Raw genomic sequence first — 26,420 nt, 5'->3', positions numbered from 1 at the left:
TGGATAAGCAAACCTTGGTCAGATGGATTAGAATGGTGATTGCACAAGATTATGTGCAGGCGGACTCCCAGCTCCTGCTGCTATTAAATCCCATTCTACTCGGTCTGTTGGACCTTCTTGGGCGGCCCGCCGTGGCTTGTCCGCTGAACAATTGTGCAAGTAGCTACGTGGTCCTCTGTGAACACGTTTATTGGGTTCTATGCCTTTAATACTTAAACCTCCCAGGATGCTTCCTTTGGACGCCGGGTTCTCATACCCGTTAAGGTGCGTCCCCTCCCTTGACTAACTGCTTTAGGACATCCCCGATGTTTCTCTGTGAAAACCAATGTAACCTGCTGCAGAAAAGGAGAGTTATGGTAGACTTACCATTGTTAACTCTCTTTCTGCGAGGTACATTGGGTTCCACAGGGGGTGTCCACCCTAACGGACCTAGCTTCTATGGGTTTGTATGGCATTAGCCGCTGGTCCCTTCTCCTATTGTGAGAATGTGGTTCTATGTGACTAACATCTGCCTTCTCTCTTACCTGCTCCTGTATTGGACTGGTTAACGAAACAGAGCTCTCAGTGCTTAGAGGCGGGGTTATAGAGGAGGCCATAATGCATCCTGGGACAGCCTAAAGCATTAGCTTGTTGGTGCCTCTGGATCAAGATCCACTCTACACCCCGATATTTCTCTGTGGAACCCAATGTACCTTGCAGAAAGAGAGTTAACAATGGTAAGTCTACCATAAATCTCCTTATTTCTTAAGGGTACTACATCTGCATAGCATGATGCTTAATCTAGTGCCCTAAAAAACATACTGGTGGACTCAAGCTGACTTTTCTAGGGGCCCAACCATATCCATGATGATTTGCTGAAAGGTTACCTGCATGAATGGCAGTGGAACAAGAGGGGCTTGGTATGAGGGTTTAGGGCAGGTTCTTTTGCAGAAAGGGCAAGCCTGACAATACTGTCTCCCATGTGCACACATGGCCAATAAAACCTAAACAGGACCCTCTCTTAGGTTTTGTCCTTACACAGGTGCCCTCCCCCAAACATGGTTATGTGCTGCTTTTAAACCAGCGGAAAATGTACTTGGGGCACTACTAGCTGTTCCACCACTCTCTCCGGTCTGTGAATCAGTTGCTGGTATGTCCGGTCAGACTTGCTGTAAGATTATTCTAACGAAACAAAGGGAAGTCACCTTCCAAGATGAGAGGGTATGGCAGCTTAGGAGCTATCGCCGACACGGTCCACAGTGTCTGGCAATTAGCATAAATATGGAGGATAAGGGTGACTGGCGCAGTGGTCAGTTGCCAGCAGCTCCGCCATCCGATGGGTTGAGTTTTCCTCCGGTTTCAACCACTTCCTCCGTATTTTGATCAAGGCGGCCAACTGAGTTCTGACCGGAATTTCTTTGGAGAAACTCCACTCATGGAGCGCAGCCTGGCCTGGTAACTCTGACACGAGTCAGTATCTTGGTCTTTAACATTGAGTACACCTACCTCTCCGTGAGGTCCATATAAACCCGCTGGGCTTTACCGGACAATTATGGCACCAGCTTCTCCACCGAGATTTATGGTGGCAATTGCACCCTATTTGTCTTTCTCTCAAAGGTGGTAGGCTTCTATGTCATCGTCACCTGACATTTTCTGAAGCTTTAGCTCCTTCTTAGGAGACAAAGAATCATGTATCTGTACACTAATATTTTTATATCAAAAGGAGAGAAGGATAGTACCCCTATATTCTAAGAAGAATGATTTTGTGTAAGTGTATACGTTATCTTATAGGGGGGCTGCCTGCTACAGTAGGAATACAATTGTAGAACAAGACAAGAAGGAAAGAACTGTATCCTGGGCGCACTAGAGAATTAATGATTAAAACTTATATTTTAATATCCTCGTATGGATGGAATAGTATGACAATTACTCACACTGAAGTAAAATATGAATAGTAAAATTAAAGAGTTCAATTTCACTGTCATATTTGACTTCAGTGAGATTAATTGTCATATTATTCCATCCATACGAGGATATTAAAAGTTAAGTTTTAATCATTTATTCTCTAGTGCGCCCAGGATACAGTTCTTTTTATTTATTTATTTATTTATGATTTATTTATTAACAGTTTCTTATATAGCGCAGCAAATTCCGTTGCACTTTACAATTAGAACAACAGTAATAGAACAAAACTGGGTAAAAACAGACAGACATAGAGGTAGGAAGGCCCTGCTCACAAGCTTACAATCTATAGGGAAATAGGCATTGATATACACAAGGATAGATGCTACCTAATGCATAATGGTCACCAGATTGCTAGTTCTTAATGGGTTGTATGATATGATCACCCAGCAATGTTGGCCAAGGGTCAGGAGGGTGTGAGAATAAAGGAAGACAAAATATGTGAGGTTATATGTACTGTACAGAGAGGATGTAACTACATAGGGAAGCATTGAAGGTTATGTGTATTGTACAGAGAGGATGTAATTACATAGGGAAGCATTGAAGGTTATGTGGGTAGGTCTGGAATTTGGTAGGCTTGTCTGAAGAGGTGAGTTTTCAGGAAACGTTTAAAGGTTTGGAGACTAGAGGCGAGTCTTATTGTGCGTGGGAGGGCATTCCACAGAGTGGGTGAAGCCCGGGTAAAGTCCTGTAATTTTGAGTGTGAACAAGTAATACATGTGGATGAGAGACGCAGATCTTGTGCAGAGCGGAGAGGTCGGGTTGGGAGATATTATGAGATGAATGAGGAGATGTATGTTGGTGCAGTTTGGATAATGGCCTTGTATGTAAGCAACAGTATTTTATATTTAATAAGATAGAATACCGGTAACCAATGGAGGGACTGACAGAGCGGATCTGCTGAGGATGAACGTCTAGCGAGGAAGATTAGCCTCGCAGCTGCATTCGGAATGGATTGTAGTGGTGAGAGCCTATGTTTGGGAAGACCGGTCAGGAGACTATTACAATAATCAATGCGGGAGATAATGAGAGCGTGGATTAGAGTGTTAGCGGTGTCTTGTGTAAGATATGATTGTATTTTGGATATGTTTCTTAGATGTATGTAACATGATTTTGAGACAGATTGAATGTGGGGAACAAAGGACAGATCAGAGTCAAGAATGACACCTAGGCAGCGAGCTTGTGGGGTAGGGGTGATTGTCTTGCTCCTCCTTAGGACACCTCTTGTGATAAAGAATCTGTGTAGTGGGAGCACAAACGGACTATTCCACTAAGGCTTTATTTTGTCAGGATGACTGCAGACCAGTTATCATTACACAGATATGCATGGCCCTGTCACAACTAATAGATCTACTCCCTAGTCATCGGCCAGCTTTCCTGGTGTCTGTCATCAACATAAATTCCCCCAAACAGTCTTTTTATACCTTTGAGTCTTCCTCCCCCTCCCAGATTGACAGGCAAGCGACACGTCCACCCTGCCTTCATAAGGAAGTGTCTTACACTTACTCTGTTTTAATCAGTCACATGTCTTCAGCTGTGCCAGGCTGCAGGGAAAACACACTGAAATCAACAAGCAGGTGGAACACACACTTTATATCCTGTAAATGCATGCTATTACCACAACACATATGATGTCACCCTACTCGCTGCTGACTGAATCTACTCACCTTACCCTACACAGAGATGATCTGAGGGGAGGATAGAAGCAGGACCGGTTCTTGCCCTTGTGGCGCCCCGGACAAAACGATAGGGGCGTGGCTTCATACAGGGGCGTGGTCAGTTACGCCCCCATTTGTGCCCCCTGTAGCGCCGCTGGAAGAGAAAAAAAATGTATACTTACTATCCCCGCTCCTGATTCCAGACCGCTGCAGACAGCCGCCGGCGCTGCTCCTCTCCTCGGATCAGCATAGACACTAGAGGTCAATTATGACCCCTAGCGTCTGTGCCACAATGCTGTGCGATGTGCAATGACGTCATCGCGCAGCAAAGGTCCCCTCCACGAAGGGAAACTAGACGCGTAGCGTCTGGTTCCCTTCACAGCGGGGGCACAGCGGCGGGAGTCACAGCGGGGGGCACAGTAGCGGCTCTTGCCATGGTGCGGCGCCCTCCGGAAGGCGGTGCCCCGGGCAAAAGTCCTGCTTGCCCGTAGCAAGATCCGCTACTGGATAGAAGGGCCCAATCAGACCCTTTGTTTGGCTCCCCACTCTGCATTTGTCCAGTTATATGTACCAGAAAACAGGGAGCATAAAGGTCTGTTTCGCATTTTAGCTGGAGAAAGCCATTCTTTTGTGTTTTCCACATTTATAGAATTTAAAATTGCAGATAAATCACTGTCTTTCCAAAAATAACGCCATCTTGTGATCCCGTTTGCCTCTCTGATTTGCCAACTTGCATTGCTGAGCTCACACATACTGTAGGGCAGTGGTTCCCAAACTGTGTGCCTTGGCTCCTTGGGGTGCCTCGGGACACTTGCAGGGGTGCCCTGGGTTGGTGGTCCAGAACCAATTCAAATTCTGCATGGTCAATGTAAAAAGCAAAACCAGTGTTAATGGCTGCCAATCATAAAATATATTGACAATCAGAAGCAAATCTGGTCCCTCACCACATAAGCTACCCTAAGGATGACCTATAAAGACAATTTACATAATTTAATATTTCTTTCTACATTTTTCAATAAGAAACTATTGGCTTAGGGGTGCCGTACAAAAAATTCTGATACTCTAGGGTGCCATGATTCAAAAACGTTTGGAAACCACTGCTGTAGGGTCAGGAGCAGCCATGTCAGGGGACCTAGAGGCAGATACTGGCGAATTTCCTAATAATGCCAGACGTACGCAAATGTGCGTCACCTGCACAGCCAGCATTAAGCATGGAAGGTGGGACACGGTGTCTGCGGAAGACATTTTATGCCGACACAATGTGATGTACTATATAGGAGATGGTGTGTGGGAGAGTTTATGCCGACACAAAGTGATGTACTATATAGGAGCTGGTGTCTGCAGAAGACAGTTTATGCCGACACAATCTGATGTACTATATAGGAGATGATGTGTGTGGGAGACAGTTTATGCCGACACAATGTGATGTACTATATAGGAGATGGTGTGTGTGGGACACAGTTTATGCCGGCTCAATGTGATGTACTATATAGGAGACAGTGTGTGTGGGAGACAGTTTATGCCGACACAATGTGATGTACTATATAGGAGATGGTGTATGTGGGAGACAGTTTATGCCGACACAATGTGATGAGCTATATAGGAGATGGTGTGTGTGTGGGAGACAGTTTATGCTGACACAATGTGATGTACTATATATGAGATGGTGTGTGTGGGAGACAGTTTATGCCGACACAATGTGATGTACTATATAGGAGATGGTGTATGTGGGAGACAGTTTATGCCGACACAATGTGATGAGCTATATAGGAGATGGTGTGTGTGTGGGAGACAGTTTATGCCGACACAATGTGATGTACTATATATGAGATGGTGTGTGTGGGAGACAGTTAATGCCGGCACAATGTTATGTACTATATAGGAGATGGTGTGTGTAGGAGAGAGTTTATGCTGACACAATGTTATGTACTATGTAGGAGACAGTGTGTGTGGGAGACAGTTTATGCCGACACAATGTGATGTACTATATAGGAGATGGTGTATGTGGGAGACAGTTTATGCCGACACAATGTGATGAGCTATATAGGAGATGGTGTGTGTGGGAGACAATTTATGCCGACACAATGTGATGTACTATATAGGAGATGGTGTGTGTGGGAGACAGTTTATGCCGGCACAATGTTATGTACTATATAGGAGATGGTGTGTGTGGGAGACAGTTTATGCCGACACAATGTTATGTACTATATAGATGGTGTGTGTGGGAGACAGTTTATGCCGACACAATGTTATGTACTATATAGGAGATGGTGTGTGTAGGAGACAGTTTATGCAGACACAATGTGATGAGCTATATAGGAGATGGTGTGTGTGGGAGACAGTTTATGCCGACACAATGTGAGGTACTATATAGGAGATGGTGTGTGTGGGAGACAGTTTATGCCGACACAATGTTATGTACTATATAGGAGATGGTGTGTGTGGGAGACAGTTTATGCCGACACAATGTTATGTACTATATAGGAGATGGTGTGTGTAGGAGACAGTTTATGCCGACACAATGTGATGCATAAAAAAAAAAAAAACACTTTCTTGGCCATTTTGATTATATCTTACTTTGTGTATTTAGAAGGATTAAAAAGATGGATGCTAATTTCTGACAATACAAAGATGTCCTGGGAAAAAGAAAACGAGAGGTGTGATTTGTGTGGGTGCGACTTATACATTACTAGCGCTACTGATGGTGGATGGGATGTGCGCAATTGTGAGCAGAAACTGGTTCAGCACTGGCGGGAGGAAAACCTCAGCAGCGAAGGGGATAAGGGTCCTATTTATTAACATTATTTTTACTAAAATTATGTGAAAAAGGGTGTTTATTTAAGTATGACTCAAATGTATTAAACGGCATTTGGAGCAGGTTTTCGTGAAAAACTGCTCCAAACCCCTTAATTGTAATTTTATTAGTAAGCCACATCGCACCTCCCATACTTATAATGGGAAATGCGATGTGGCCGAATTTACTTAAAAAATAACCCAGTGTGCCCTGTGATAATTTCGCCAGCCCAGGCTAGTGAATTCACAGGGCTGCACTGCGATATGCTGACTTTGCCCGACCTTCTCTGCCCCCTGAAGAGAAAGCTGTGCAGGTAGGAAAACCTCAGCAGCGAAGGGGTTAAATATCTCAAAGGACAAGGTGGTTCTAGGACCCAACTCTCTTGCCAGGCGGAATAGAGAAATATGATGAGGGCCTTATTCGCTTAAAAGGCCGCACAGAACCACAGTATTTTCTGTTTGTTTGCATTACATGTATGAAGTCTCCGTGATCACCCACACAGGATTTTCCACATATTCAGATAAGATAATGTCATTTACGTCATTTATTTCCTGCTCTGTGTACCAAATGACGGGCCTGGTCTGGGAAAGAAGGGAGGCTTGGACTGCGCCACAGTCTGTAGTAATTGTTCCAAACTGCGTCCACTGTAAGAGCATCAGCGCCGTCCTGTGGCAGAAACAGGTTCCTGCAAGATTTAAAATCATGGCTAAAAGTAAAACTAACACAGCAATACTTTTTTGTACTGTACTACAGTGTATAATATTATTTGTGAAATGTGGTAAGGGAGAGATTGCAGAACGAAAAATAAAAGGGTTGTTAGCAGAGTCGGCCCGAACCAATATGATGCCCTAGGCTTTAGCCTGTTGTAGCCTATGGGGTAAATGTCACAAAAAGTACTGGGAGAGGGACCTCTAGGATGCGCAGTACTCAGCCCAGCGCCCAGGGGGAACGTAACAGTGACCCTTTCACTATTTACATACCACAGGGACTGGGTCCTATCGGAGCCCTTGTCCCTGAGAGTGCATTTTACTACATTTTGGCGAATCAAATAGATAAAATATGATAATTTTCAGGTCTACGATCCAATGATTAATAAATATTCCCATTAAACATTATCACAATTTTTAAAAATAGCTATATATCATTATTTACTGTCCTCATGGACAGTGCGGAGAATGTAGAATATATATACAGTATATACTGTACATATGTAGATATATATAAATATACACACACACATATATACAATATATATGAATGTACATACATACACACACACGTATATATATATATATGAAAGGAAGGGGGGATGAGGGATATATAGCGACTAATGTGTTAATACAATATACAGTTGCCACTTATATATAAAAAAATATTTATTAATGTAAACATAAAAGAAACATAAAGGCATATATAAAAATGGGACAACAACACATACACAGCTGGGCTAAAAACACTTAAATGAAACCTTAAAATTACAATAAAACCAAGTAAAATGGATTTTCCTTATCTTAGGTGAGGTAGGTACAGGATTTCCCCAACGCGTTTCGTCTCAAAAGACTTCTTCAAGGGGACCCCTTAAAGAAGTCTTTTGAGACGAAAAGCGTTGGAGAAATCCTGTACCTACCTCACCTAAGATAAGGAAAATCCATTTTACTTGGTTTTATTGTAATTTTAAGGTTTCATTTAAGTGTTTTTAGCCCAGCTGTGTATGTGTTGTTGTCCCATTTTTATATATGCCTTTATGTTTCTTTTATGTTTACATTAATAAATATTTTTTATATATAAGTGGCAACTGTATATTGTATTAACACATTAGTCGCTATATATCCCTCATCCTTCCTTCCTTTCACATTGTTTCAGGGGCTTACCACCCCTGTATTTTTTGAGGGACCAAGCAGACGCCCCATTAACAGTAGAGGGGAGTGTTTTTTAGGTTGCCGGTTGCACAACATATCTGTGTTCTAGCATAAGTGGCGCAATATTATTCCTTGCTTATATATATATATATGTATATAGGATATGCTGTGAAATGGGGTCCCTTGATGTTGGTCTGCAAGCTTAGATACATTATACAACTCATGAACCAAAACTCCATTGTTTATTCATGTACTGATGTATTAAGGTGAGTGAGCTTGTTATGGTGAGTGTTGGGTTCTCGGTATATATTATTTATATTTATTTATTGTGGTCACAGGCCACTGCACCCCTGACTGGGTTTGGAGAGTGCAGGTGCGCACCCCATTCCTGGGAATGGAGAGTGCGGTGGTTTTCTGTATGTATATATAGAGAGAGATATATTAGTTATTATCATTCCAGCACTTATTATTTGTGCATGATTATTTGTAAAGAAAACAAAGGTTCCCGCCAGTGTAACGTGACCTATGAAGCAGGGCCGGTTCTTGCCCTTTTGGCGCCCCTGGCGGGGGAAAAGGGGCGTGGCTTCATACAGGGAGCGTGGTCAGTTACGCCCCCCTGTACAGTAGAGTAGCGCCGGTGAAAAAGAAAAAAATATATATACTTACTATCCCCGCTCCCGACCGCTGCAGACCTCCGCCGGCGCCGCTCCTCTTCTCGGATCTGGCATAGACAAACACTGGAGGTCAATTATGACCCCTAGCGTCTGTCAGTCCCACAATGCTGTGCGGTGCGCGATGACGTCAAAGGTCCTCTCCATGAAGGGAAACTAGACGCGTAGCGTCTAGTTCCCTTCACAGCGGGGAACCAGCGGGGCGGCGGGGGACACAGCGGGCAGCAGGGGGTACAGTAGCGGATCTTGCCATGGTGTGGCGCCCTCCGGAAGGCGGCGCCCCGGGCAAAAGTCCTGCTTGCCCGTGGCAAGATCCGCTACTGCTATGAAGCACTGCTCCTGCTGTTACACTACATGTGAATAAATAGGTGCGTCCAGTCGTACACAGTCATCATTGGTAGTTTTGCAGTCACCATTATTAACTGTTACTTATACTGCAGACAGAGCTAATGCAGGTCACACCAGTTTAGGAGACTGTTTGAGACTGTTTTGTGGATTACACAAGGAGACTGTTTGAGACTGTTTTGTGGATTACACACCCACATCGTGCCCTTACTGTACTTTCTCAGACATCCACTAGGGGACACTGGAGGCAGTAGAATTGATGCCTGCTTTCTGTGAGTTCACACACACATCTCAGCCCCCCTAGTCGCAGCAACGTGCCTATTCCAGCCCCGGACACAGCAACGTACCTATTCTAGCCCTGGACACAGCCCCCCTAGTCGCAGAAACGTGCCTATTCCAGCCCCGGACATAGCCCCCCTAGTCACAGCAACGTACCTATTCCAGCCCCGGACACAGCCCCCCTAGTCACAGCAACGTACCTATTCCAGCCCCGGACACAGCCCCCCTAGTCACAGCAACGTACCTATTCCAGCCCCGGACACAGCCCCCCTAGTCACAGCAACGTACCTATTCCAGCCCCGGACACAGCCCCCCTAGTCACAGCAACGTACCTATTCCAGCCTCGGACACAGCCCCCCTAGTCACAGCAACGTACCTATTCCAGCCCCGGACACAGCCCCCCTAGTCACAGCAACGTACCTATTCCAGCCCCGGACACATCCCCCCTAGTCACAGCAACGTACCTATTCCAGCCCCGGACACAGCAACGTACCTATTCTAGCCCCGGACACAGCCCCCCTAATCACAGCAACGTACCTATTCCAGCCCCGGACACAGCCCCCCTAGTCACAGCAACGTACCTATTCCAGCCCCGGACACAGCCCCCCTAGTCACAGCAACGTACCCGTTCCAGCCCTGGACACAGTCCCCCTATTCACAGCGATTCACCCGTTCCAGACCCGCCCCCCCCCCTCCCCAGGCGCAGCGACGCACCCGTTCCAGCCCTGGACACAGCCCCCTAGTCGCAGCGACGCACCCGTTCCAGCCTCGGACACAGCCCCCCTAGTCACAGCGACGTACCCGTTCCAGCCCTGGACACAGCCCCCCTAGTCGCAGTGACGCACCAGTTCCAGCCCGACACAGCCCCCCTAGTTGCAGTGACGCACCCGTTCCAGCCTCGGACACAGCCCCCCTAGTCACAGCGACGCACCCATTCCAGCCTCAGACACAGCCCCCCTAGTCACAGCGACGCACCCATTCCAACCTCGGACACAGCCCCCCTAGTCACAGCGACGCACCCGTTCCAGCCCCAGACACAGCCCCCCTAGTCGCAGCGACTCACCCGTTCCAGCCCAGGACTCAGCCCCGCAGTGACGCACCCGTTCCAGCCCAGGACTCAGCCCCGCAGTGACGCACCCGTTCCAGCCCACGACTCAGCCCTGCAGTGACGTACCCGTTCCAGCCCAGGACTCAGCCCCGCAGTGACGCACCCGTTCCAGCCCAGGACTCAGCCCCGCAGTGACGCACCCGTTCCGGCCCAGGACCCAGCCCCGCAGTGACGCACTCGTTCCAGCCCCAGCCCCCCTAGTCGCAGTGACGCACCCGTTCCAGCCCAGGACTCAGCCCCCCTAGTTGCAGACTGGAGACTTTTTACAAAAAAAGAAGACACCGATTCCAGAAAGGCTCTCATGCGCAATGTGAAACATAAGAAAAAGTCTCAACTGCATTTGTGTCTGTCTCTGAATAAGCCCCATAGGGTGGACTGTCTCATATCTTTCAAGACAGACATCTGGAATCCAACACAGCATAATTCGGGATTTAGTTATGTCTCCTCACCACCAGTCACATTACAGACGGCTACATCCCGCCCCCCTCTAAATCCCGACAGTCACCGTGCCGACTATCAGGGACTATTCCCACTCGTGAGGAACAGAACCCATTCCAGCCGCCGCAAGGGGCTAGTTGCGCTTGCCACCCCACCCCCTCCTGCCGGCATTTTGCGGCGGTCTTGCATACCCAACCCCATAATTCAGAGTAACCCTGGTTAACCCAGCAACCAATGCTCCAGTGGTGTCCAAACACCTGCCCACATCAACCCATCCTGACTGTCATCCAGCAGAGGCTCTACACGGCGGACAGCTCTCCTCATTTACCCACCTACCCCTCCTCAGTCCCCACATCAACCCATCCTGACTGTCATCCAGCAGAGGCTCTACACGGCGGACAGCTCTCCTCATTTACCTACCTACCCCTCCTCAGTCCCCACATCAACCCATCCTGACTGTCATCCAGCAGAGGCTCTACACGGCGGACAGCTCTCCTCATTTACCCACCTACCCCTCCTCAGTCCCCACATCAACCTATCCTGACTGTCATCCAGCAGAGGCTCTACACGGCGGACAGCTCTCCTCATTTACCCACCTACCCCTCCTCAGTCCCCACATCAACCCATCCTGACTGTCATCCAGCAGAGGCTCTACACGGCGGACAGCTCTCCTCATTTACCCACCTACCCCTCCTCAGTCCCCACATCAACCCATCCTGACTGTCATCCAGCAGAGGCTCTACACGGCGGACAGCTCTCCTCATTTACCCACCTACCCCTCCTCAGTCCCCACATCAACCCATCCTGACTGTCATCCAGCAGAGGCTCTACACGGCGGACAGCTCTCCTCATTTACCCACCTACCCCTCCTCAGTCCCCACATCAACCTATCCTGACTGTCATCCAGCAGAGGCTCTACACGGCGGACAGCTCTCCTCATTTACCCACCTACCCCTCCTCAGTCCCCACATCAACCCATCCTGACTGTCATCCAGCAGAGGCTCTACACGGCGGACAGCTCTCCTCATTTACCCACCTACCCCTCCTCAGTCCCCACATCAACCTATCCTGACTGTCATCCAGCAGAGGCTCTACACGGCGGACAGCTCTCCTCATTTACCCACCTACCCCTCCTCAGTCCCCACATCAACCCATCCTGACTGTCATCCAGCAGAGGCTCTACACGGCGGACAGCTCTCCTCATTTACCCACCTACCCCTCCTCAGTCCCCACATCAACCCATCCTGACTGTCATCCAGCAGAGGCTCTACACGGCGGACAGCTCTCCTCATTTACCCACCTACCCCTCCTCAGTCCCCACATCAACCCATCCTGACTGTCATCCAGCAGAGGCTCTACACGGCGGACAGCTCTCCTCATTTACCCACCTACCCCTCCTCAGTCCCCACATCAACCCATCCTGACTGTCATCCAGCAGAGGCTCTACACGGCGGACAGCTCTCCTCATTTACCCACCTACCCCTCCTCAGTCCCCACATCAACCCATCCTGACTGTCATCCAGCAGAGGCTCTACACGGCGGACAGCTCTCCTCATTTACCCACCTACCCCTCCTCAGTCCCCACATCAACCCATCCTGACTGTCATCCAGCAGAGGCTCTACACGGCGGACAGCTCTCCTCATTTACCCACCTACCCCTCCTCAGTCCCCACATCAACCCATCCTGACTGTCATCCAGCAGAGGCTCTACACGGCGGACAGCTCTCCTCATTTACCCACCTACCCCTCCTCAGTCCCCACATCAAGCCCTCTGCTGTATCCCTCTCCTACAGACACAATGTCGCTACCAACAGGGGTTCTACAGTGTGTCCGGCAAGAATGTGACCACACAAGAGGTCCGGGCAACGTGGCCGACATAGGACACTATGTAAAGAGGCGGCAGTAGGCCATGTGGAACGCTGAGGGTATTGGGTTCACGTAACGCTGCTAGAATTCTGGTCTGGCAACCAATCATGGAATGACTTGTACAACACGGCTGGTTTCATACTTTATGTATTTCCTAGGCAGTGGCACTTTGTGTCAATGAGAGGAATAAGACAAATATAAAACTGCACTATCAGCAATGACCAAATTGCAGATCCACTGGAGAAATCCCCGCTCCCTTCTCCCCCAACAAAAACCCTTTGACTGCAAGTAGATGAAACACTATTGAGTTAAGCGGGGCGCACACTTTTACCATCACTCTTCTGTTCGGGTTAATGCTCCAGGGCTTGATTCAGGTAATGGTGGCACATACAGCAAAATACGGATGTTCAGTACTTTTGCGCAGGCGCCCGAGCAGTATGGCTTTGCAATTTCAGTCGGACTGTGGCAGCTGACTGGCAATGATTGTAGGTGTGACGCCGTTTGGTTGTGGGGAGGGGGCAGTGACGGCCTCTTTCTCAAAACGGAGACGTGTCGCCGCTGTAGTGGGGGTGGGATGATGCCAGAATCTCCATCAGAGGACAGAGATTTCCTGGCCTCTTGCTCGGACCTTTATTGATCCAATGCTGCTGCTTCTATGTAAGTAGCAGCGACAGCTCCTCCAACCACATCTGAATCAGGCCCCCAGTCAGCAGAGCAGTGTGTCCCCAGCTTGACCTGCTGTCAGCTCCTATGACACCCGTACACACTGTACTACAAACAGCTGTGTGTACGGGCTTCTATGGGGCCGGGAGGTCGGGCCAACAAATATTACACAGTACATAAGATGCAACCTCCCGATCCCGACCGTTGCAGCAGCGGTATATCGGCTAACACTCCTGCAACGTCACAGTATACACACCAATACAGTGGTCGGCCCGTACACACAATATCGGGTGATCAGGCTACTCATTGTATAGGTGTGCAGCCAGCTTTACGGAGCGAGACATTACAGGTTACAATGATATAAGTATCCAATGCTAGCATAATACAACTGAATAAATATAAAGGATATTATCTATAAAATGTTCTATTAACATCTTTATAAGGAACAACAATAAGGATAAAATAAAACAGCAAAACATACTGAAAGAGAAGTAATGACCGTGTTACGTGCTGTTATACACCAGTCATATATTTAATACATTTCACTCTGAATACCCAAAAGAGCTGACAATCTAGGGGTGTGGTACAAACATTTTTTTTATGTGCCGCAGCCAAATTGGTCCAGAAATGGTATTGTGTTACCAGTAGAGGTATTGTGTGTGTATGAGAAGATATGCTGCCCTTCTAGTGGGTACCTCCATGGGCACAGACACAGATGTTATCTCTAGTGGGTACCTCCATGGGCACAGACCCAGATATGATCTCTAGTGGGTACCTCTATGGGCACAGACACAGATGTGATCTCTAGTGGGTACCTCCATGGGCACAGACCTAGACGTGATCTCTAGTGGGTACCTCTATGGGCACAGACCCAGATGTGATCTCTAGTGGGTACCTCCATGGGCACAGACCCAGATGTTATCTCTAGTGGATACCTCCATGGGCACAGACCCATATGTGATCTCTAGTGGATACCTCCACGGGCACAGACCCAGACGTGATCTCTAGTGGGTACCTCCATGGGCACAAACCCAGACGTGATCTCTAGTGGGTACCTCCATGGGCACAGACACAGATGTGATCTCTAGTGGGTACCTCCATGGGCACAGACCCAGAAGTGATCTCTAGTGGGTACCTCCATGGGCACAGACCCAGAAGTGATCTCTAGTGGGTACCTCCATGGGCACAGACCCAGACGTGATCTCTAGTGGGTACCTGAGTGGGCACAGAAACAGAAGTGATCTCTAGTTGGTACCTCCATGGGCACAGACCCAGACGTGATCTCTAGTGGGTACCTCCATGGGCACAGACCCAGACGTGATCTCTAGTGGGTACCTCCATGGGCACAGACACAGATGTGATCTCTAGTGGGTACCTCCATGGGCACAGACCCAGAAGTGATCTCTAGTGGGTACCTCCATGGGCACAGACCCAGAAGTGATCTCTAGTGGGTACCTCCATGGGCACAGACCCAGACGTGATCTCTAGTGGGTACCTGAGTGGGCACAGAAACAGAAGTGATCTCTAGTGGGTACCTCCATGGGCACAGACCCAGACGTGATCTCTAGTGGGTACCTCCATGGGCACAGACCCAGACGTGATCTCTAGTGGGTACCTCCATGGGCACAGACCCAAATGTGATCTCTAGTGGGTACCTCAGTGGGCACAGAACCAGAAGGGATCTCTAGTGGAGGGATGCAGTCAGGATTCTGAAAGTCAGACTACCGACTGTGGGAAATCTGAAGGTAAGTACGGAAAGGTTAGGCACTAGGGGGAGGATTAGGCTGCGGGAAGGGACGGTTGGGGTAAGGCTGAGGTAGGGGTGGGTTAGGGTTTGGCACTACGGGGAGGATTAGGCTGCGTGAAGGGTTGGTTAGGCACTAGGGGGAGGATTAAGCTGCAGGAAGTGTGGGTTACAGCTAGGCACTAGTGGGAGGATTAGGCTGCGGGAAGGTTAGGGTAAGGCGGCGGGAGGGGTGGGTTAGGGTTAGGCACTAGGGGGAGGATTAGGCTGCGGGAAGGGATGGTCAGGGTAAGGCTGCGGGAGGGGAGGTTAGGGTTAGGCACTAGGGGGAGGATTAGGCTGCGGGTAGGGTGGGTTAGGGTTAGGCACTAGGGGGAGGATTAGGCTGCGGGAAGGGATGGTTAGGGTAAGGCTGCGGGAGGGGTGGTTAGGGTAAGGCTGCGGGAGGGGAGGTTAGGGTAAGGCTGCGGGAGGGGAGGTGTTAGGGTAAGGCCGCGGGAGGGGAGGTGTTAGGGTAAGGCCGCGGGAGGGGTGGGTTAGGGTAAGGCTGCGGGAGGGGGAGGTTAGGGTAAGGCTGCGGGAGGGGTGGGTTAGGGTAAGGCTGCGGGTAGGGTGGGTTAGTTAGGCACTAGGGGGAGGATTAGACTGCGGGAGGGGTGGGTTAAAGCTAGGCACTAGGGGGAGGATTAGGCTGTAGGAAGGGTGGGTTAGAGCTAGGCACTAGGGGGAGGATTAGGCTGCGGGAAGGGATGGTTAGGGTAAGGCTGCGGGAGGGGTGGTTAGGGTAAGGCTGCGGGAGGGGTGGTTAGGGTAAGGCTGCGGGAGGGGAGGTGTTAGGGTAAGGCTGCGGGATGGGAGGTGTTAGGGTAAGGCTGTGGGAAGGGTGGGTTAGAGCTAGGCACTAGGGGGAGGATTAGTCTGCGGGAAGGGGAGGTTAGGGTAAGGCTGCGGGAGGGGTGGTTAGGGTAAGGCTGCGGGAGGGGAGGTTAGGGTAATGCTGCGTGAGGGGAGGTGTTAAGGTAAGGCTGTTGGAGGGGAGGTGTTAGGGTAAGGCTGCGGGAGGGGTTAGGCTGCGGGAGGGGTGGGTTAGGGTAAGGCTGCGGGTAGGGTGGGTTAGTTAGGCACTAGGGGGAGGATTAGGCTGCGGGAGGGGTGAGTTAGAGCTAGGCACTAGGGGGAGGATTAGGCTGCGGGAAGGGTGGGTTAGAGCTAGGCACTAGGGGGAGGATTCGGCTGCGGGAAGGGATGGTTAGGGTAAGGCTGCGGTAGGGGTGGTTAGGGTAAGGCTGCGGGAGGGGTGGTTAGGGTAAGGCTGCAGGAGGGGTGGTTAGGGTAAGGCTGCGGGAGGGGTGGTTAGGGTAAGGCTGCAGGAGGGGTGGGTTAGAGCTAGGCACTATGGGGAGGATAAGGCTGCGAGAAGGGACAGTTTGGGTAAGGCTGCTGGAGGGGTGGGTTAGGGTTAGGCATTAGGGGGAGGATTAGGCTGCGGGAAGAGGTGGTTAGGGTAAGGCTGCGGGAGGGGTGGGTTAGGGTAAGGCTGCGGGTAGGGTGGGTTAGTTAGGCACTAGGGGGAGGATTAGGCTGCGGGAGGGGTGAGTTAGAGCTAGGCACTAGGGGGAGGATTAGGCTGCGGGAAGGGTGGGTTAGAGCTAGGCACTAGGGGGAGGATTAGGCTGCGGGAAGGGATGGTTAGGGTAAGGCTGCGGGAGGGGTGGTTAGGGTAAGGCTGCAGGAGGGGTGGTTAGGGTAAGGCTGCAGGAGGGGTGGTTAGGGTAAGGCTGCAGGAGGGGTGGGTTAGAGCTAGGCACTATGGGGAGGATTAGGCTGCGAGAAGGGACAGTTTGGGTAAGGCTGCTGGAGGGGTGGGTTAGGGTTAGGCACTAGTAGGAGGATTAGGCTGCGGGAAGGGGTGGTTAGGGTAAGGCTGCCGGAGGGGTGGGTTAGGGTAAGGCTGCAGGAAGGGTGGGTTAGAGCTAGGCACTATGGGGAGGATAAGGCTGCGAGAAGGGACAGTTTGGGTAAGGCTGCTGGAGGGGTGGGTTAGGGTTAGGCATTAGGGGGAGGATTAGGCTGCGGGAAGGGGTGGTTAGGGTAAGGCTGCGGGAGGGGTGGGTTTTTGTAAGGCTGCGGGTAGGGTGGGTTAGTTAGGCACTAGGGGGAGGATTAGGCTGCGGGAGAGGTGAGTTAGAGCTAGGCACTAGGGGGAGGATTAGGCTGCGGGAAGGGTGGGTTAGAGCTAGGCACTAGGGGGAGGATTAGGCTGCGGGAAGGGATGGTTAGGGTAAGGCTGCGGGAGGGGTGGTTAGGGTAAGGCTGCAGGAGGGGTGGTTAGGGTAAGGCTGCAGGAGGGGTGGTTAGGGTAAGGCTGCAGGAGGGGTGGGTTAGAGCTAGGCACTATGGGGAGGATTAGGCTGCGAGAAGGGACAGTTTGGGTAAGGCTGCTGGAGGGGTGGGTTAGGGTTAGGCACTAGTAGGAGGATTAGGCTGCGGGAAGGGGTGGTTAGGGTAAGGCTGCCGGAGGGGTGGGTTAGGGTAAGGCTGCAGGAAGGGTGGGTTAGAGCTAGGCACTAGGGGGAGGATTAGTCTGCGGGAAGGGGTGGTTAGGGTAAGGCTGCGGGAAAGGGTGGTTAGGGTAAGGCTGCGGGAGGGGAGGTGTTAGGGTTAGGCTGCGGGAGGGGAGGTTAGGGTTAGGCTGAGGGAGGGGAAGTTAGGGTTAGGCTGCGGTAGGGGAGGTGTTAGGGTTACGCTGAGGGAGGGGAGGTTAGGGTTAGGCCGCGGGAGGGGTGGGTTAGGGTAAGGTTGCGCGTGAGGAGATTAGGGTTACGCTGAGGGAGGGGAGGTTAGGGTTAGGCTGCGGGAGGGGTGGGTTAGGGTAAGGCTGCGGGAGGGGTGGTTAGGGTAAGGCTGCGGGAGGGGTGGTTAGGGTAAGGCTGCAGGAGGGGTGGTTAGGGTAAGGCTGCGGGAGGGGTGGTTAGGGTAAGGCTGCAGGAGGGGTGGGTTAGAGCTAGGCACTATGGGGAGGATTAGGCTGCGAGAAGGGACAGTTTGGGTAAGGCTGCTGGAGGGGTGGGTTAGGCACTAGGGGGAGGATTAGGCTGCGGGAAGGGGTGGTTAGGGTAAGGCTGTGGGAGGGGTGGGTTAGGGTAAGGCTGCAGGAAGGGTGGGTTAGAGCTAGGCACTAGGGGGAGGATTAGTCTGCGGGAAGGGGTGGTTAGGGTAAGGCTGCGGGAAGGGGTGGTTAGGGTAAGGCTGTGGGAGGGGAGGTTAGGCTGAGGGAGGGGAAGTTAGGGTTAGGCTGCGGTAGGGGAGGTGTTAGGGTTACGCTGAGGGAGGGGAGGTTAGGGTTAGGCTGCGGGAGGGGTGGGTTAGGGTAAGGTTGCGCGTGAGGAGGTTAGGGTTACGCTGAGGGAGGGGAGGTTAGGGTTAGGCTGCGGGAGGGGTGGGTTAGGGTAAGGCTGCGGGAGGGGAGGTTAGGGTTAGGCTGCGGGAGGGGGAGGTTAGGGTTAGGCTGCGGGAGGGGTGGGTTAGGGTAAGGCTGCGGGAGGGGAGGTGTTAGGGTTAGGCTGCAGGAGGGGAGGTTAGGGTTAGGCTGAGGGAGGGGACGGATAGGGTTAGTGTTTAAATACTTACCGTGATCCATCAGGATTCTGACTGTTGGGATGCCGCTGTCGGCATCTTGACCGTCGGGATTCTGCTTGCTGAGAATCTGAACCCAACCCCTAATGGGGCATCCCCATGGGCACAGACTCAGAACTGATCTCTACTGATCATATCCATAGGCACAGTCACATAAGTGATCTCTAATGAGCATCTCCCTGGGTATAGACACAGAGCAGATACTGTAACACGGGGCACCTACTGTCCATAGATACAGTACACAGAGCTGGCCCCACTGCAGGATGTCTCCATGTCTCAGTACAGAGCTGGGGGCTGACGTCAGCAGGAGGCCGGGGTATGATCATAGTACGAGGAGCTGAGCATTGTATACTGTGACAGAACAATACATCACAATGTGCGGTAACCATTGCCGATCATGGCGGATCATCTCTGAAGTCCATATTGAGGAGAGGTGAAGGGGCAGCTTTCTGTATAAGGCGGCTCAGGATACATCGTTTATGTCTCATCTCTTTCTATAGACATCCCAAGCCAGGACATACGCGGCTGTCAGACTACACTGCCATGTCCTGTAGACTCCAACTTAATAAAGAGAACTAGACAAAATAGTAAGAAAATAATCAGTAATGACTGGAGAACAATAGACAAACATGGGGTGCAATGTGTAGTCAGAGGAAAAGTAAACAGTGGATACTGTTCAGTGACAGTATGGACGAGTAGTAGAGGATGTAGTGTGCAGTGACAGTATGACAGAGTAGTAGAGGGTGTAGTGTGCAGTGACAGTATGACAGAGTAGTAGAGGATGTAGTATGCAGTGACAGTATGACAGAGTAGTAGAGGATGTAGTGTGCAGTGACAGTATGACAGAGTAGTAGAGGATGTAGTGTGCAGTTACAGAGTAGTAGAGGATGTAGTGTGCAGTTACAGAGTAGTAGAGGATGTAGTGTGCAGTGACAGTGTGACAGAGTAGTAGAGGATGTAGTGTGCAGTTACAGAGTAGTAGAGGATGTAGTGTGCAGTCACAGTGTGACAGAGTAGTAGAGGATGTAGTGTGCAGTGACAGTGTGACAGAGTAGTAAAGGATGTAGTGTGCAGTGACAGTGTGACAGAGTAGTAAAGGATGTAGTGTGCAGTGACAGTGTGACAGAGTAGTAAAGGATGTAGTGTGCAGTGACAGAGTAGTAGAGGATGGTGTGCAGTGACAGAGTGGTAGAGGATGTAGTGTGCAGTGATAGAGTAGTAGAGGACAGTGTAGTGTGCAGTGATAGAGTAGTAGAGGATGTAGTGTGCAGTGACAGTGTGACGGAGTAGTAGAGGATGTAGTGTGCAGTGACAGTGTGACAGAGTAGTAGAGGATGTAGTGTGCAGTGACAGTGTGATAGAGTAGTAGAGGATGTAGTGTGCAGTGACAGTGTGACGGAGTAGTAGAGGATGTAGTGTGCAGTGATGGAGTAGTAGAGGATGTAGTGTGCAATGACAGTGTGACAGAGTAGTAGAGGATGTACTGTGCAGTGACAGTGTGACAGAGTAGTAAAGGATGTAGTGTGCAGTGACAGAGTATTAGAGGATGTAGTGTGCTGTGACAGAGTAGTAGAGAATGTAGTGTGTAGTGACAGAGTAGTAGAGGATGTAGTGTGCAGTGACAGTGTGACAGAGTAGTAGAGGATGTAGTGTGCAGTAACAAAGTAGTAGATGATGTAGTGTGCAGTGACAGAGTAGTAGAGGATGGAGTGTGCAGTGACAGAGTAGTAGAGGATGGAGTGTGCAGTGACAGAGTAGTAGAGGATGTAGTGTGCAGTGACAGAGTAGTAGAGGATGTAGTGTGCAGTGACAGTGTGACAGAGTAGTAGAGGATGTAGTGTGCAGTGACAGAGTAGTAGAGGATATAGTGTGCAGTGACAGAGTAGTAGAGGATGTAGTGTGCAGTGACAGTATGCAGTATAGGTAGCAGTTCTAGTCAGTATTTCTCTTACGTCCTAGAGGATGCTGGGGACTCAGTAAGGACCATGGGGATAGACGGGCTCCGCAGGAGACATGGGCACTAAGAAAGAACTTTAGGTATGGGTGTGCACTGGCTCCTCCCTCTATGCCCCTCCTCCAGACCTCAGTTTATTACTGTGCCCAGAGGAGACTGGGTGCATTACAGGGAGCTCTCCTGAGTTTTCCTGAAAAGAAAGTATTTTGTTAGGTTTTTTATTTTCAGGGAGTCTGCTGGCAACAGACTCCCTGCATCGTGGGACTGAGGGGAGAGAAACAGACCTACTTTAATGTTAGGCTTTGTTTCTTAGGCTACTGGACACCATTAGCTCCAGAGGGAACGGAACGCAGGTCTCACCCTCGCCGTTCGTCCCAGAGCCGCGCCGCCGTCCTCCTCGCAGAGCCGGAAGATAGAAGCCGGTGAGTATGTGAAGAAAGAAGACTTCAGAGGCGGCAGAAGACTTCAGATCTTCATTGAGGTAACGCACAGTGGAAACGCTGTGCGTCATTGCTCCCACACAGCACACACACGGCAGTCTCCCTGGGCAGCAATAAGGACCTCCAAATCTGGCTTAAAAAGTGATATACAGGTAAGGCACTGTATATATGAGACCCCCGCCAGTTTTTTTACATTTTTTCAGCGGGACCGAAGCCCGCCGCTGAGGGGGCGGAGCTTGTTCCTCAGCACTCACCAGCGCCATTTTCTCCACAGCACACCGCTGAGAGGAAGCTCCCCGGACTCTCCCCTGCTTACCATGGTGAAAGAGGGTTTTTAAGAAGGGGGTGGGGACATAATTTGGCGCAAAATAAGATGATAACAGCGCTATCTGGGTAAACATATTGTGTTTTTTCCTGGGTCATTAGCGCTGGGTGTGTGCTGGCATACTCTCTCTCTGTCTCTCCAAAGGGCCTTGTGGGGGAACTATCTTCAGATAAGAGGATTCCCTGAGTGTGTGGTGTGTCGGTACGCGTGTGTCGGCATGTCTGAGGTAGAAGGCTCTCCTAGGGAGGAGGTGGAGCAAATGAGTGTGGTGTCTCAGTCGGCAACACCGACACCTGACTGGTTGGATATGTGGAATGTTTTAAGTGCTAATGTGAATTTATTGCACAAAAGGTTGGACAAAGCTGAGTCCAGGGAACATGCAGGGAGTCAAGCCCTGCCTGCCCCTATGTCGCAGGGACCTTCGGGGTCTCAAAAGCGCCCTCTATCCCAAATAGTAGACACTAATACCGACTTGGATTCTGACTCCAGTGTCGACTACGATGATGCAAAGTTACAGCCAAAATTGGCTAATAGTATTCAATATATGATTATTGCAATAAAAGATATTTTGCATATCACAGAGGAACCCCCTGTCCCTGACACGAGGGTACACATGTATAAGGAAAAGAAACCTGAGGTAACCTCTCCCCCTTCTCATGAGCTGAACGAGTTATTTGAAATGACTTGGGAATCTCCAGACAAGAAACTGCAGATTCCCAAAAGGATTCTTATGGCGCATCCTTTCCCAACTAAGGACAGGATACGGTGGGAATCCTCCCCAAGGGTAGACAAAGCGTTGACACGCTTATCCAAAAAGGTAGCGCTGCCATCCCAAGATACGGCTACCCCCAGGGATCCTGCTGATCGCAGCAGGAGGCTACCTTAAAGACCATTTACACACATTCTGGTACCTTACTCAGACCGGCGATAGCGTCGGCTTGGGTTTGTAGCGCTGTAGCAGCATAGACAGATACCTTATCGGCGGAAATTGATACCCTGGATAAAGATACCATTTTATTGACCCTGGGTCATATTAAAGATGCTGTCTTATATATGAGGGATGCTCAAAGAGACATTGGCCTACTGGGTTCTAGAGTCAACGCTATGTCGATTTCTGCTAGACGAGTCCTATGGACCCGGCAATGGACAGGTGATGCCGACTCAAAGAGGCATATGGAGGTTTTACCTTACAGGGGTGAGGAATTGTTTGGGGAAAGTCTCTCGGACCTGGTCTCCACAGCTACGGCAGGTAAATCAAATTTTTTGCCTTATATTCCCTCACAGCCTAAGAAAGCGCCACATTATCAAATGCAGTCCTTTCGGTCAAATAGAAACAAGAGAGTACGAGGATCGTCCTTTCTTGCCAGAGGTAAGAGCAGAGGGAAAAAGCTGCCAACCACAGCTAGTTCCCAGGAGCAGAAGTCCTCCCCGGCCTCTACAAAATCCACCGCATGACGCTGGGGCTCCGCTGAGGGAGTCCGCCCCACTTTTCAGCCACATCTGGGTTCACTCACAGGTGGATCCCTTGGCAATAGAAATTGTTTCCCAGGGTTACAAGCTGGAATTCGAAGAGGTGCCTCCTCGCCGGTTTTTCAAATCGTCCCTACCAGCTTCTCCCCCAGAAAGGGAGATAGTTTTAAATGCAATTCACAAATTGTGTCTTCAGCAGGTGGTGGTCAAAGTTCTCCTGCTTCAACAAGGGAGGGGGTATTACTCAACCCTGTTTGTAGTCCCGAAACCGGACGGTTCGGTCAGGCCCATTTTAAATTTAAAATCCTTGAACCTATACTTGAAAAGGTTCAAGTTCAAGATGGAATCGCTCAGAGCGGTCATCGCCAGCCTAGAAGGGGGGATTTTATGGTATCCCTGGACATAAAGGATGCATACCTTCATGTTCCCATATATCCACCTCATCAGGCGTACCTGAGATTTGCGGTACAGGATTGTCATTACCAATTTCAGACGTTGCCGTTTGGGCAAAAGCCCAAAGGTAATGGCAGAAATGATGGTGCTCCTGCGCAAGCAGGGTGTCACAATTATCCCGTACTTGGACGATCTCCTCATAAAAGCGAGATCACGAGAGCAGTTGTTGAACAGCGTGTCACTTTCACTGAAGGTGTTACAGCAACACGGCTGGATTCTCAATATCCCGAAGTCACAGTTGGTTCCTACGACTCGTTTGTCCTTCTTAGGCATGATTCGGGATACGGACCAGAAAAGGGTTTATCTTCCGATAGAAAAGGCCCAGGAACTCATGACTCTGGTCAGGGACCTATTGAAGCCAAAACAGGTGTCAGTGCATCACTGCACTCGAGTCCTGGGAAAGTTGGTGGCATCTTACGAGGCCATTCCCTTCGGCAGGTTCCATGCGAGGACCTTCCAATGGGACCTACTGGACAAGTGGTCCGGCTCACATCTACAGATTCATCAGTTGATCACCCTGTCCCCCAGGGCCAGGGTATCTCTCCTGTGGTGGCTGCAGAGTGCTTACCTTCTAGAGGGTCGCAGGTTCGCCATTCAGGACTGGATTCTGGTAACCACGGACGCGAGCCTCCGAGCTTGGGGAGCAGTCACACAGGGAAGAAACTTCCAAGGTCTTTGGGTCAACTCAAGAGACTTGTCTTCACACATCAACGTCCTGGAGCTGAGGGCCATATACAACGCCCTTCGTCAAGCGGAGACTTTGCTTTGCGACCTACCGGTTCTGATCCAGTCAGACAACATCACCGCAGAGGCTCATGTAAACCGCCAAGGCGGCACAAGGACACGATCTACATCCAGGAGAGTGGGGACTTCATCAGGAAGTCTTCGCACAGATTGCAAGTCAGTGGGGACTGCCCCAGATAGACATGATGGCGTCCCGCCTCAACAAAAAACTACAGAGGTATTGCGCCAGGTCAAGAGACCCTCAGGCGGTGGCAGTGGACGCCCTAGTGACACCGTGGGTGTTCCAGTCAGTTTATGTGTTTCCTCCTCTTCCTCTCATCCCCAAGGTGTTGAGAATAATAAGAAAAAGAGGAGTACAGACAATTCTCATTGTTCCAGATTGGCCGCGAAGGGCCTGGTATCCGGATCTGCAGGAAATGCTCACAGAAGATCCGTGGCCTCTTCCTCTAAGACAGGACCTGTTACAACAGGGGCCCTGTCTGTCCCAAGACTTACCGCGGCTGCATTTGACGGCATGGCGGTTGAACGCCGGATCCTAGCGGAAAAGGGCATTCCGGATGAGGTCATTCCTACTCTGATAAAGGCTAGGAAGGACGTGACAGCTAAACATTATCACCGTATATGGCGAAAATATGTTTCTTGGTGTGAGGCCAGGAATGCTACTACGGAAGAATTCCATCTGGGCCGTTTCCTTCACTTCCTACAAACTGGAGTGAATTTGGGCCTAAAATTAGGCTCCATTAAGGTTCAGATTTCGGCCCTATACATTTTCTTTCAGAAGGAATTGGCTTCTCTCCCAGAAGTACAGACTTTTGTGAAGGGAGTGCTGCATATCCAGCCTCCTTTTGTACCTCCGGTGGCGCCTTGGGACCTTAACGTGGTGTTGAGTTTCCTTAAGTCGCACTGGTTTGAACCACCTAACACGGTGGAATTAAAATACCTCACTTGGAAAGTGGTCATGTTGTTAGCCTTGGCTTCGGCTAGGCGAGTGTCGGAATTGGCGGCTTTGTCTCATAAAAGCCCCTATCTGGTTTTCCATATGGATAGAGCGGAATTGCGGACCCGTCCTCAATTCTTGCCTAAGGTGGTTCATCTTTTCATATGAACCAACCTATTGTGGTGCCTGTGGCTACGCGAGACTTGGAGGATTCCGAGTCCCTTGCTGTGGTCAGGGCTTTGAAAATTTACGTGGCCAAAACGGCTAGGGTCAGGAAAACAGAAGCACTGTTTGTCCTGTATGCAGCCAACAAGGTTGGCGCTCCTGCTTCCAAGCAGACTATTGCTCGCTGGATCTGTAACACGATTCAGCAGGCTCATTCTACGGCTGGTTTGCCGTTACCAAAATCGGTTAAGGCCCATTCCACTAGGAAGGTGGGCTCTTCTTGGGCGGCTGCCCGAGGGGTCTCGGCATTACAACTGTGCCGAGCTGCTACTTGGTCGGGTTCAAACACCTTTGCAAAGTTCTACAAGTTTGATACCCTGGCTGAGGAGGACCTCCTGTTTGCTCAGTCGGTGCTGCAGAGTCATACGCACTCTCCCGCCCGTTTGGGAGCTTTGGTATAATTCCCATGGTCCTTACGGAGTCCCCAGCATCCTCTAGGACGTAAGAGAAAATAAGATTTTAAACCTACCGGTAAATCTTTTTCTCCTAGTCCGTAGAGGATGCTGGGCGCCCGTCCCAAGTGCGGACTACTTCTGCAAGACTTGTATATAGTTTTTGCTTACATAAGGGTTATGTTAGTTTTCCTCAGTCTCGGACTGATGCTGTGTTGTTTCATACTGTTAACTGGTTCGTATATCCCAAGTTGTATGGTGTGGATGGTGTGGGCTGGTATGAATCTTGCCCTTGGATTAACAAAAATCCTTTCCTCGTACTGTCCGTCTCCTCTGGGCACAGTTTCTCTAACTGAGGTCTGGAGGAGGGGCATAGAGGGAGGAGCCAGTGCACACCCATACCTAAAGTTCTTTCTTAGTGCCCATGTCTCCTGCGGAGCCCGTCTATCCCCATGGTCCTTACGGAGTCTCCAGCATC

The 26,420-nt window shown here is 50.2% G+C and overlaps 1 protein-coding gene across 1 annotated transcript in view; it reads right to left on the bottom strand.

The window, feature by feature from the left end:
- LOC134980099 (acyl-coenzyme A thioesterase THEM4-like) overlaps positions 1-26,420 on the bottom strand; it is a 66,576-nt gene that overhangs the window by 21,172 nt on the left and 18,984 nt on the right. The window lies entirely within an intron of this gene.

Source organism: Pseudophryne corroboree, chromosome 12, assembly GCF_028390025.1.
Source record: "Pseudophryne corroboree isolate aPseCor3 chromosome 12, aPseCor3.hap2, whole genome shotgun sequence".
Lineage (NCBI taxonomy): Eukaryota > Metazoa > Chordata > Amphibia > Anura > Myobatrachidae > Pseudophryne > Pseudophryne corroboree.
The sequence above is the reverse complement of the archived record's forward strand: the minus strand, read 5'-3'. Positions and strand labels throughout refer to the sequence as shown.